This window comes from Canis lupus, chromosome 13, assembly GCF_003254725.2.
Source record: "Canis lupus dingo isolate Sandy chromosome 13, ASM325472v2, whole genome shotgun sequence".
Taxonomy (NCBI): domain Eukaryota; kingdom Metazoa; phylum Chordata; class Mammalia; order Carnivora; family Canidae; genus Canis; species Canis lupus.
The window spans coordinates 45,692,912-45,706,492 of NC_064255.1; the positions used below are offsets into that span (position 1 = coordinate 45,692,912).

Genomic DNA, 13,581 nt, shown 5'->3' on the forward strand with positions numbered 1-13,581 from the left:
TTTGGGCTGAGGAGTCTGGAAATCTGTGCTGAAACATGTTTATGCGATCTGTTTTATTTTTTTCTAAAGGATGTTATTGTGATGATGGGAGGAGAAGGGAACATCTGAAGAGAGACCTACATTAGCAAAACATTTTAAGCTGTAATCTGGGTTTATTGCTGCCTTTTGTGATTCCAAGATTTTTAGACATTTTTAGCCAGCTAAGGAAAAATACATCTCAAAATGTATTAATGCTGTGTCAAAAATAAATTTCTAGAAAAGATAATGAAAAATAAGTGTCTACATAACTGGCTGTTAAAAGCCTAACTAAGAGATGTTTTCTTCCCAAAATCACGGAGTAATTGGTCCGGAACCAACCCTCTTATTGAAACCAAGTGTGAAACTGAAAAAGATAAATGAAATAATGAATTTCTTTGATGACAGGCATTGCAGAACTGTGATGCTTGAGTGAAGGGAAACGAACAAGGTGAGCCCCACAAATGGCCCAGCACCTCCTGGACTATGGCACAGGAGGCCGAACACTGTCACATGCTGAGCAACACAGGTTAGAGTTCAGATTCTGAGTTGGCTAAGATGAGTGGGGACAACCTTGGCTGCTGAGTACTGTCCCGCCCACTATCAGGGATTTCTTGAAGCAAGCTGTAAGACAAGGTTCAAAGGCTAGGTCTGAAACTCTCAGGAGCAAGACCGGCTCCCAAGCTCCCTGCCTGCAAGGTTGGCCATGCTGGTTAGGCCTTCACTGAAGTTTCACTTCTCCCTCTAACCCACACTGCTCCCTCTCCCAGTGTAGGTGTTGCTCACTAAGAGACCTCTTTCCCCCTCATATTCCATCTAGCATTTGCTTATGGAGAATCCAACCCAAAATCTGCCATACTGGTGAATTCTAACATTTGAGGAGGATACATTAACAATATTGCACCAATTCTGAAAATAGAAGCAAGAATGCTATATTATATGGCCAGCATACTCTGACAAGGACATTATAAAAAAAAAATAAAAAATAAAACAAAAACAAAAACTAGGGGATCCTGGGTGGCTCAGCGGTTTAGCACCTGCCTTTGGCCCAGGGCGTGATCCTGGAGTCCTGGGATCGAGTCCCACGTTGGGCTCCCTGCATGGAGCCTGCTTCTCTCTCTGCCTGAGTCTCTGCCTCTCTCTCTGTGTGTCTCTCATGAATAAATAAATAAGATCTTTAAAAAAAAAAAAAAACTAAAATCAATATCCTTTAAAACATAGGTGTAAAATTTTTTTAAATCCAACAACTTATAAAAAAGGAAAATATGTCATGATAAATGGGGTATATACTAGAAATGCAAGATAGAATTAATATCTGAAAATCGATAAATGAAATTTACTACATAACAAGATAAAAGAGTTAAAGCAGGTGATCATTTCAGTAGATACAGAAAAAGCTTTTGACAAATTTCAAACAGCTTCATTGTAAAAACTCTCAGCAAAATAGGAAAGAATACCTTCAATCAGATAAAGAGCACTTATAAAAAAATCTATAGATAAAATGGCATTTAAAGATGAAAGAATTAGTTTCTTCCCTAAAATCAGGAATGAAGTGAGGATGCCTAATGTCAATACTCTATCCAACATCATACGGGAGGTTCTAGCCAGTTCAATACAGCAAAAAAAGGAAATAGAAGGCAAAAAGTCTCCAAAGAAAGAAAAAAGTATAACTGTCTTTATCCACAGACAGTATGATTGAGTAGAAATGAAATCCTAATAGATATATAGAAAAGGTTAAAAACATCGAGTGAATTCATAAGATTGTAAAATATAAAGCCAATATACTAAAATCAAATATGCTTAATTATACCAGCAACAAAAAACTGAAAAATATATTTGAAAACACCGTGTACAATAACAAAACATACTAACATTTTTAAGAATAAATGTAATGAAAGATATGCATTACCTCTATTTTGAAAGCTGAGCAAATAAAGCCTGAAATAACTGGAGAGTTATCTTATATTCATGGGTTGGAAGACTCAATTTTATTAGAATCTCATTTCTCCTCAAGTCATCCCATAGATTGAAAACAATCTCAATCAGAATCCCAACAGGCTTCTTATAATAATTAATAAGCCAGTTCTAAAATTTATATATGAATGTTAAGATATAAAATAGCCAGAGCAATCTTGCAAAGAAGATCAAAGTTTGAGAACTTTCTGTACTTGATTTCATGTCTAAGTATAAAGCTATAGAAACCAAGACCATATGGTATTAGTGAAAGGCTAGACAAATAGATCAAAACAGAACAACCAGTATAGAGATTCGAGAAATAGACCTTTATGGCGATTGACTTTGACTAGGTTGTCAAGAAAATTCAGTGAGGAAATGTTAACAGGGGGTGTTGGAACAATTAGATACCATATGGGGGGCAACCTCAACTCTTAACTCATGCCGCAGAGAAAAATTAACTCAAAATGCTTTCTAAGCCTATGCATAGAAGCTAAAAACTCTAAAACCTCTGAAAGAAAACATGTAAGAAAGTTTTCACGACCTGGAAATAGAAAAAGATTTCATAGACAGGACGCCAAAAACAGAAAGCATAACCAAAAATCTGATAAAGTAGACTGGCATCAAAATTAGAATTTTTCTCCCCTTCGAGAGACATTAAGAAAAGTTAAAGAGCCAGTTCCACCCTGCAAGAAAATAAATGCAATTCCAAGAGTTAACAGGGAACTTCCATAAAGAATTCCAAGAGCTCACTATTAAAAAGACAGACAGTGACATTTGTTTAAAGGGCAAAATACTCCAGCAGGCACCTCACAAGGAGACAGAAAATGACCCATCAGCAAATGAAAAAAATGCTCATCTTCATTCAATCCTGAGGAAAATGCAAATCACAACCATGACATAGCACTTCACAGGCACCAGGACAATCGATCGCAAAGAAAGACAGAGACAAGCAAGGGTTGGTTAGAAGAGGGAGAAACTGGAGCCCTCATACCCTGGCGGGGGGAATGTAAAATGGCCTGTCCTCATCCTCAGGAAAACAATGTAGCAGTTACCAGAAAATATTAAAATAGAGTGACTGGGGTGCCCGGGTGGCTCAGCGTTTGAGGACCTGCCGTTGGCTCAGGGCCTGATCCCGGGGTCCTGGGATTGAGTCCCGCATCGGACTGCCTGCAGGGGGCCTGCTTCTCCCTCTGCCTGTGTCTCGGCCTCTCTGTGTATGTCTCTCATGAATAAATAAATGAAATATTTGTTTAAATAAATTAATTATTTTTAAAAAATAGAGTAACTATATGAGCCAGCAATTACACTACTAGGTACATACTTAAAGAACTAAAAGCATACATCTACACAAAACTCGAATGGTATTGGTAGCAGCATTATTCATGATAACCACCAAGTAGAAATAACCTAAGTGTCCACCAACCGATAAATGGGCAAGGAAAAGGTGGTCTGTCCATGATGTGGACTATTATTTGGCCATAAAAAGGAATGAAATGCTGACACTTGCTACAAGGTAAGTGAGCCTTGAAGACATTATATGCTGACTGAACGAAGCCGGGCACCATGTATCGTAAGATTCCACGTCTGTGAAATGTCCAGAATGGGCAAATCCAAATGGACACAAAGTAGATCAGTGGTTGGCAGGAAATGGGGAGAGGAGGAAATACGGAGTCACTGCTGATAGATAAGGGGCCTCTTTTGGGGTGTGGTGAAGGTGTTCTGGAACTAGACAGCAGTGAGGGCTACACAACATTGTAAATATACTAAACCCCACTGAACTGCGCACTTTCAACAGAATTTTATGTTATGTGACTCATACCTCAAAAAAAGTTGGGTTTTTTAGTAGTACAGAAACAGAATAATTGGCACAAATTTCCCAAGACACTTCAGTCATGACCAAACTAAAGTTTCCATTAGCTCCTTCCTAAAAGCCATTGCTGACATGACTTGATTTTGGGGACAGAAAATACTGTCGCTGTAGCCAGAGAAATTATGATTCTTCCCAGTGTCTCCTCCAGAGCAGCTAACAGTTCTTCGCTTCCACCCACACTCGAGGGAGAATGGGCCATGGGGTTACTTAGACAAACTGTGCCACAGCAAGCGGTTAATTTATTTTTGAGCTTTGACAAATCAGATCTGGATTTTAGTCTGCTTAGTGCAAAATGCTTACAGTGTCTCTTTGTTCTAACGCTTGTGTTTTCACTTTGGTGATGCTGGCGTTTGCCTGTGGAATTCAACGACCAATCCAGCTACCAGACAGGTTTTAAAGGCTGTTCTGTTCCAGGGCTGATCGTTAAAATAGCAAAATATGTTTGTTTCCCACATCTTCCCATCACTGTAGCCTAGGGAAAAAAAATAATAACTTCGTATGAAAAGTGAATTTTTATTTCACAGCTTCTCTGGAGATTGTTCAAATAATACGAAGCCTAAGACCAACTTCACTTGAGAAGCAGCATATGAAAATGCCTTTTAGTGAAACAGTGTATTTTCATCTGCAATGTGACCTGAAAGATAAGAAAGACGGGACACATTAGGATGACTGTGGGACCACCTAATTCGTGGGGGCCACAGTGAGTCTGGGCCCTACTTCTCCCATGTGTTACATTCAGAGACTAACTAGTTGGTTTTCAGGGATTTTTAAAAAAAGATTTCATTTATTTATTCATAAGAGACACAGAGAGAGAGGTAGAGACACAGACAGAGGGAGAAGCAGGCTCCCTGCAGGGAGCCCAATGTGGGACTCGATCCTGGAACCCCAGGATCACGCCCTGAGCCAGAGGCAGATGCTCAACCATTGGGCCCCCCAAGGGCCCCTCAGGGATTTTTTAAAAGCTCAGTTTATTAGTGAGGCTTATCCAGATAATCAGAACCAATAATATTTGAAAGGGGAGGGGCAGAGGGTCTTATAGGGTTTTGAGCAAGTGATTATGGAGGCTGAGATGTTTCAAGAGCTCCAGTCAGCAAGATGGAGACCCAGAAGAGCTGGTGGTATACATTCCAGTCTGAAAGCCAGCAGACTCAAGGCCCAAGAAGAGCCAGTGTTTCAATCCGAGTTAGAAGGCAGAAAAAGACTAATATCCCAGCTCAGGTGGTCAGACAAAAAGAGTTCTTTCACAGGGAGGCTGAGTCTTTTTGTTCTGTTCAGCCCTTCAACTGATTGGATGAGGCCCACTCACATTAGGGAAGGCAGTCTGCTTTACTCAGCCTACAGATACAAATGTTAATCTCATCCAAAAATACCCTCACAGACACACTCGGGATAATATTTGAGCAAATATTTATGCACCGTGTGGCTCAGTCACAAAATGAACCACAAGCTTGGCAACCCTTTGTTCAAACTGTATCTAAAGCAGAAGTCAAATATGTGAAATAAAGGAAAGGAGATGCTGTACCCCTTGGAAGATTTATTGTAGGGTCACCCTACCTCCTCATCCTGTGATGATCCTAAGGGTGGATGTGGAATAAGAGGCAGGACAGCCACTTGCCCAAATGCCAATCTCTAAGGGAGCACTAGAAACCTAAAACATCATAGGAAAAGGAAACAATTGCTGGTTTTAGATCAGCATCCATCTTCCCATCACGCATGGTGGTTTTTTTTAGCTGATCATCATGCCACTCCAAAGAAAGGTCATATAACGTAGGCATTTCTGTGACTGGGGACTGGCCAAAAGGATGAAAATAAAGTGATGTGGGCCACTCTAGGTCCTGGCCTTAAGGGGAAAGGATGCGCATCCTCCTTCTTCTTTCCTCATTCCCAATGGCTGGAGTACAAACATGGTGGTGAGTCATCTTGCGCCATGTGGATAGGAACACCCCGCACAGTTGGTGGGACAGGAAGAGAGAAGGTGTCTAGACTCCCAGTGATCTCGCAGAGCAGAGCTGCCATACCAGCACAGATTTTTCAGTGCGAGAGAAATAAACTTTCTATTTCATTCACGCCACTGCTATTTTTGTATTTCTGTGACATGGAATTGAAATTATATCTTAACAGAAAAATGAAGAATTTCTCCAAGGGAGAGTAATAGGTGTGTTTAGAAGGAATACCTGGAGAGGTGAGATCCTTAACAAAGCACATGCTGAATGGAGACGTTGTACATCTGTGGGGTAGGCGCGTCGGGTCAACGCCTACTGCGACTTCCTTCCAAAGAGATTGACGATGACCATCAGCCATCCACCCTCTCACAAACAGGACAAGCCTCTTTATTCGGAGAAGACTCCAAATAAATCTAAACAAATGTTTTTAAAACCTAAATAAGGAAGAGGAACTAAAGTACGAGCAGGTGCAAATCACTCTGTGTCCCCATCCAATCTTGAGGGGCCTCTCTAGGGATTTGGTTAGAACTCCCCTCAAAGTCACCGAAGGATATGGTTCCTAAGTCCCCACCCACCATCATCGCTCTCTGTAAATTCTTTCTAGACAACAGAGTCCCAGGCCCACAAGCATCATTCAAATGGAAGAAGCAGTTAATGTCACCTCTTCTGGGCAACACAGAAAAACAGCTCCTGGAAAGTTGTCTGTGCTTTACCGTCCTTTCCTATATTCTCCTTAACCCCCTTCAGTCAGACTTGGCATTTTACCTCTTTGTTTACATTTTTTTAGTTTTTATTTTCATGAAAGTATAGTTGATATATAGCCCGTATATGTTGGCTTCAGGTGTGCAACACAGTGATTTGTCGATTGCAGAGACCACAATAGGCTCACGACAGTACAGTTACCATCGCTCAGCGCACAAGTTATTACAATATTACTGATGATGTGTCCCATGCTGTTCTTTTTCTCTCTGTGACCTACTTATTTTATAACCGGAAGCTTGTACCTGATAATCCCCTTCACCCACTTCACCCATCTCCCTACTCCCCTCCTCAATGGCAACCACGAGTTCGTTCTCTATATTTATGAGTCTGTTTCTCTTTGTGTTGTTTTTCTTAGTTCGTTTGTTCTATTCCTCAGAGTTGACATACAAGTGAAATCATATGGTAATTTGTCTTTCCCTATCTGACTTATTTCACTTCGCGTAACACCCTCCAGGTTCAGTCACGTTGTCACAGATGGTAAGACTTCATTCTGTGCATTCTCACATTCTTTTTTTTTTATTATTGGTTTTTTTTATTGGCATTCTCACATTCTTACGTATCTTTTCTTTTAAAGTTGCCAATGGCTTCCATCTTGGAGAAATGGGTGGGCAGTTGTTAGCACGTTTCTTAGTGTGTCTCTAAACAGAACACAAGGTGGTTGGTGTTTCAACTCCATGAATTTACTAAATGCCACTGAACTGTTTACATTAGAAAGGTTAATTTTTTTATTTAAAAAACAAATACACGGGATCCCTGGGTGGCGCAGCGGTTTGGCGCCTGCCTTTGGCCCAGGGCGCGATCCTGGAGACCCGGGATCGAATCCCACGTCGGGCTCCCGGTGCATGGAGCCTGCTTCTCCCTCTGCCTGTGTCTCTGCGCCTGTCTCTCTCTCTCTCTATGTGACTATCATAAATAAATAAAAATTTAAAAAAAACAAACAAACAAAAAAAAAACAAATACATAAAAAATAAATAAATAAACAGAGTATGACTTGATCATTCTGTCTTCTTTGACATACATCCTGAATGTGTCTTTGTCCTCCTGGTTTTCTTGTCTCTGGTTAATAATTCTCAATGTTCTTTGATGGCTTTCCTTTACTGCCTGAAATTCTCAGTGTTAGCATGTGTCTTCAAGCCTTGGTCCTCAGATGTCGCCTATACTTTGAGTATCTGAGTGATCTCATTCAGTCCTGTGGATTTAAACCTCATTCCTCTATAGTGACTCTCAAATTTATAGCTCCAGCACCAACCTGCACTTTAGACTCACCCAAAACACATATCACTTTAATATCTCCACGTTGGCATCTAACAAGAAATCGGAGCCATAACGTATCAGAACTAGGTTTTATAAATGTATGCTCAATTTAAATAGCAAGTAAATTTTACCTATAGTAAATTACATTGATTTTAAGTATAAACTTTGAGAAGTTTTGCTAGATGTATATACCTATCTATAAAAGCTATCAAGATACAGAAACTTTTTAGCACTCCAAACAATTCCCTCGTGTTATTTTCTAGTCAACCTCCCTCCTCTCTGCCCCTGAAGAAGCAACCACTGCTCGGATGACTATAGCAAGGATTGATGTTGTCTCTCCTGGAAATTATTGAGAAACAGATAATAATACATTGGATTGCGCTGTGCTTATTTCTTCCTTCTGTCAGTTTTGCTTCATGTTGTCATGAAGGGCATACCTATCTATGATTCACTTGTCTTCTTCATGGACTGGCCTTTTTATCATTATGAAAAGTCTTTCTTTAGCTCTGGTAACCCTCCTCATCTTGAAGTCTACTTTGTCCAATACTTTGGCCAAATCTGCCTTCTTAGTATTAGCATTTATATATTTTTCTATCCTTTTGCTTTCAAACTATCTTAGTCTTCATAGTTAAAGTAAATCCTTTATAATTTTTCTTTTAAAAAAAAAAGAGTCTGACAATCTCTGCCTTAAATTAGTGTGTATAGACCATTTACACTTACTCCAATTATTTATATGGCTGTGTTGATATCTACCATGTTAGTAATTTTTTCTATTGATCCCATTGGTTTCCCTAGGGATTTTAACATGTGTCCTTAACTTTCACAACATACCTTGAATTACTATGATACCATTTAATGTGTAATGTAAGAATCTTACAAGATTAAAATTCCATTTACAATCCCTATTATCCTTTATGCTATCATAGCATTATATTTTACTTCTACATTTGTTATTAAACTCAAAATACATGTTTTCACTTAAAATAGTCAGTTGTAATTTAAAATAAGGAGATAAAGCAATTAAACAAAAAACTTTTCTATCTAACCACATTTATCCGTTTCATTTTCTTCATCACTTTTGAATATCCAACTGGATATTATTTTCCTTCTATCTGAAGAGCTTCTTTCAGCATTGCTTATAGTATGAATGAGCCTATTTGCAAAGAATTCTCTCAGCCTTCTTTTTTATGAAAGCATATTGATTTTACCTTCCTTGTTGAAGGATATTTTTAGTAAGTATAGAATTTGCAATTGACAGGCTATTTTCCTTTCAGGATTTTGTTTTTAAGATTTTATTTATTTATTCATGAGAGACACACAGAGAGAGGTAGAGACACAGGCAGAGGGAGAAGCAGGCTCCCTGCTGGGAGCCCAATGTGGGACTCTATCTAGTGTCTCCAGAATCAGGCCCTGGGTTGAAGGTGGCACTAAACTGGTAAGCTACCTGGGCTGCCCCTCCGTTTGGGATTTTAAAGACATTGTTCTTCATCTTCTGAGTCCCTGGTTTCTGATGAGAAGTTAGCTGTCATTATGTTCACTGTTCTCCTGTACGTGATAGAACTTTATCCTCTGGCTGCTTTTAAGATTTTTCTTTCTGTCTTTGGTTTTCAGCAGTTTCATTATCATGTGTCTAGGTATGTTTGTCTTCATGATTGTCTTCTTCAGGATTATTGAGCTTCTTGATTATGTGTGTTGATGTTTTTCACCAGATCTGTGCCTTTTTTTTCCCACTAATGTTATAGACACACTGGCCTCATGACTATTCCTCAAATAAGCCAAGTTCCTTCATTGTCTTTGCATGTACTCTTTAGTACAGATGTCACAGATGTCACCTCTTCAAAAAGGTCTTCCCTGGCAGCTCTCTCACTTTTTATCTCTTATCCTACATTTTTTTTGTAAGATTTTTCACCACTTAGCTTTATAGTCTATATATACTTGTTTGTTTTCTACTGTCTTTCATCAAATTCCAGAAGGCAAATGACTTTATCTTATTCATCATCATATTGTCTATAACAATGCTTGGAGGGGCACCTGGGTGGCTTAGTGGTTGAGAGTCTATTTTCAGCTCAGGGCATGATTCTGGGGTCCTGGGGTCGTGTCCTGCATTGGGCTCCCCATGGGGAGCCTGCTTCTCCCTCTGCCTGTGTCTCTGCCTGTTTTTCTGTGTCTCTCATGAATAAATAAAATATTAGAAAAAAAAAAGATGATGCCTGGCAACTTGTAAGCATTCAGTAAATATCTGTTATCAATTGAGTACCTCAAAGCAATGTACTCTCAATCATACAATATATAATGGTTTCCTCCTAAATTAGACTCCTGGGAAGATAAATTCCTTTGACTTACATAATTCTGAGAGGTCCTTCATAGGGAAAGATGGAAATATCTTTCCATGGCTTCTTTGACCGGTCTTTAAAACTTTTCTGTGATCTCGTAAAAGAAATTTTGCCAATGATAGGAAAGTGAGGGACATCTCCTCAAAAAAATTTTTTAGACCATATACTCATACCTGCCTCCACTAATACACTCGTGAGACTATGAATCTGCTGGCCAGTCAAATAGAGAGAGAGAAAATCTTTCTAGGAGCTCTTGTATCCATGTCCAGAGGCTGGCTGGCATGTGACTGCCACTCTAGTGCCGAGAGACAGCTATGCTAACATGTATTTCAAGAATGAATATGTCACTGGGTGAGAAAGTCTGCCACGATTTCCCTGATTTTGTTCTCTGGTGATAAAAAGAGAACTTTTGGATAATTGAAACTAGCTCAACTCATTGCAACTTACGAAATATTTCTCGAGCAGTCACTATGGAACGTGTGTCACGAAAGAGGGGAAGCCATGAATACCTACGTCATGGCCTTCAACCAGGTTAGAGTTACAGGAGTCTAGGGTAGGCTAGCCTAGTTTAAGTGCAAAGTGCACTTCTTTTTAACTACACTTCTCATTATTTTGGATGACGAATAAACTTTTTCCCCAATATGGTGGTGTTTTGCTACCATATTAAAAATAAGCCTAAATGAAATGCATCCCCTTTCACATTGGCAGAATGTGTTACAATAGCTTTTCTGGAATTATAATTATCTATTGTCCTCTTTTGCTTTCTCTGTGAAAACATGCTATACTTTCATTGGGAACATGCAGGAAAAACCTACAGAAATTCAGCTGCACTGATCTAAGGGGGCTGTCAACCTCAATAGTTTGTTTGTTGCCTTAGTCACAGTAATTATGGAACAATAGCTTTTAACAATCCCAGTGGAGGAGGTCTCTTGCTTTGACCTTGTTTCTGCCTGTTTCTTCACTGATAAGAAAGATAAATTAGGCTTACAGCTACACCAGACCTTTGCTTCATTTGGAAAGGTCACATATCCCAGTCAAACTAAGGACCTGATGTTTAATTGCAGAGCCAAGAAGCCAAAGGGCTTACCGTTCTAGTTTGCATTACAGCTAATGTTGGTACCATGCCAAAGTGGTCTAACTCTAGAAATGTGGTTCCCAGGGAGATAAATTCCTCTGTGCTGCAGACTCCTGAGAGGCCCTTTATGGTAAAAGATGAAAGTCTAAGTAGAAATATGTTGTCTCCTGTTGGGTGATTAACACCACGCATCTTCGTATTTCCATTAACGTAGATGGTCCAAGTGTGTTTAAAACCTAAATACACACTGCATTTAGTTATTTTCGTGAGTCAGTGATTCAATCACTGAAATTAAATTTCCTTGCCGGAAGTGGTTCAGCTTATGACTGATTGATTCCAGCTCCTTCCTTTTTTCTCTCCCTGCTGCCACCCTCCACCCCCAACCATAAAGCCTGCATCATCAAAACCCTGGAAACTTGACCTCTCCCTAAATTTCATCAGCTCACACAACAAGCACAGACCTTCTCCTTTCAGATTTTACATTTACTTTAAACACTCTGCATACAAAAACTCTAATGTTTGTTCATCCAACTGAGAAGGGCTTTAGTATTTATTCCAAATTAACAAAGAACTAAACAGGAGGCAGAGGAAAGAAAGAGGGAGAGGGAAGAGGGTAAGGAAGAAATTAAGAAGGAATAGGAGGAGGAGGAAGAAGACAAAAAGACTAGCAAGTCAGTCTCTGAGAAGCCAAATGGAGTAATGAAAAAAATCCCTATTCTTTCTCACCTTCACCAAGTTAACACATCTCTATGTCTCAGCTCTCAGCAGAGCTGTCACTTTCACTGGGAAGCCTTCCCTGGCTTCCCAGGCCAGGTGACACCTCCCGTACAGGTTCCCTTGACACTTGTACCTCTCTTTCCTACTCTCTAAGATAGACTATATGCTGGGGGACAAAACAAGTCTCAGTCGATTTAAAAAGATTAATATTATACAAAATATCTTTCTTAACGATAGAGCAAAATCAGAAATCAATAATGAAGAAAGTCTGGACTATCCACGAATATGTGGAAATTAAACAGCACACTTTTTTTTTTTAAGTAAGTTGCCATATACCAGTGGGTCACATGGGGATCAGCAAAGTGTCAGGTCACTGGGAGGACAACACTGCTGGGAAATGCACGGGAAGCATGCTGGTAGCCATCATTGGAAGCCCAAGGAGCAGGCAAAGAGCTATGTATCTTTTCTCCTAGAACAGTATACACTGTTCCCCTCCAAAGACAAGACCATGGTCTACAGCTGCTAACTTAGCTCTCCCTTGGGGGTTCCTTGGTGTGAGCCAAGAAGTGCTGGCTTATGTCTGATAGGGAGCTGCATCCCCTTGTCCCTGGCCAGGACAGATCTCCTCCTTCCCTGCCCCCCAACTAACTCTTCTAAGATGCACCTGCTCCTTGCCAAACCCCAGCCCAGGTGAAGGTGGATCATGACCTCCTTCTTCCTCCATATTCCCACATTCTCTCTAGGTCTGCTTATGTCCTACACTCTTGCTTTTCCTCAAGATTTGCCTTTGAGTCTCAAAAAGTCTATTTTAGTAGCTTGTTTTATTTTCTAAGCTTGAACTTTGATGTTGGATATCACTTTTTATTCCCTGTCTACTAATCCCTTCTGCAGGCAACGTGTTCTCTCGGCTGACAAGGGGGTAACTAACTTTCAAGTGATTAGGTATAAAAAGCAAAATGATTAATATTTTTCAATAGTATCCTGATTTGGTTTGTTTTTGATTTTAGGTTTCATAGGTTATTTCTGCGGCATTCAATTCCCACTCCACTTGTTTGATATGAAGTATGCAGTAGAGGAGTTTTTGTTGTTATTTTTTAAACCAAGAGTTGTCTAGCTAATTCATTGAGCAATTGTTGTTTGCTCACCTGCTATGGAAAGCACAGTTTAGTTCTGACAATTCAGTGCTATTACATTATCCTTGGCATTGCTTTTTATTTTTCTTTTATTTTCTTTTTCCTTTGACTCTCTTCACTCATTTTTTCCTCTCCTCTACCCACTTGCCTCTGACAATCTGACAACTACCAATCTCTTCTCTATATCTATGAGCTTGGTTTTTTGTTTTTGTTTTAGATTCCACACATAAAAGAGATCATTTGCTTTTCTCTGTCTGGCTTACTTCACTGAGTATAGTGCTCCTGAGATCTATCCATCATGTTGTCATGCATGGAAAGATTTCATTCTTTTTTATGGCTGAATAATATTCTGAGATATATATATATATAAATATCTATAGATAGATATATATCTCAGAATATTATATATCTCAGATATAGATATATATATTTTATATATATATTTATATATATATATATATATATATATATATATATATATATATATATATAAAATCCTGTGGCTCTAGCAGCCCCTCCTGAA

At 39.3% G+C, this 13,581-nt stretch overlaps 1 long non-coding RNA gene across 1 annotated transcript in view; it reads right to left on the minus strand.

Moving 5' to 3' along the window:
- Positions 1-4,147: 4,147 nt before the first annotated feature.
- The window catches only part of LOC118352266 (uncharacterized), a 53,133-nt gene continuing 43,699 nt past the window's right edge, over positions 4,148-13,581 (minus strand). Inside the window, exon 4 of the long non-coding RNA XR_007401674.1 lies at positions 4,148-4,313. This is a non-coding gene — a long non-coding RNA (uncharacterized LOC118352266). The remainder of the gene's footprint in view (positions 4,314-13,581) is intronic.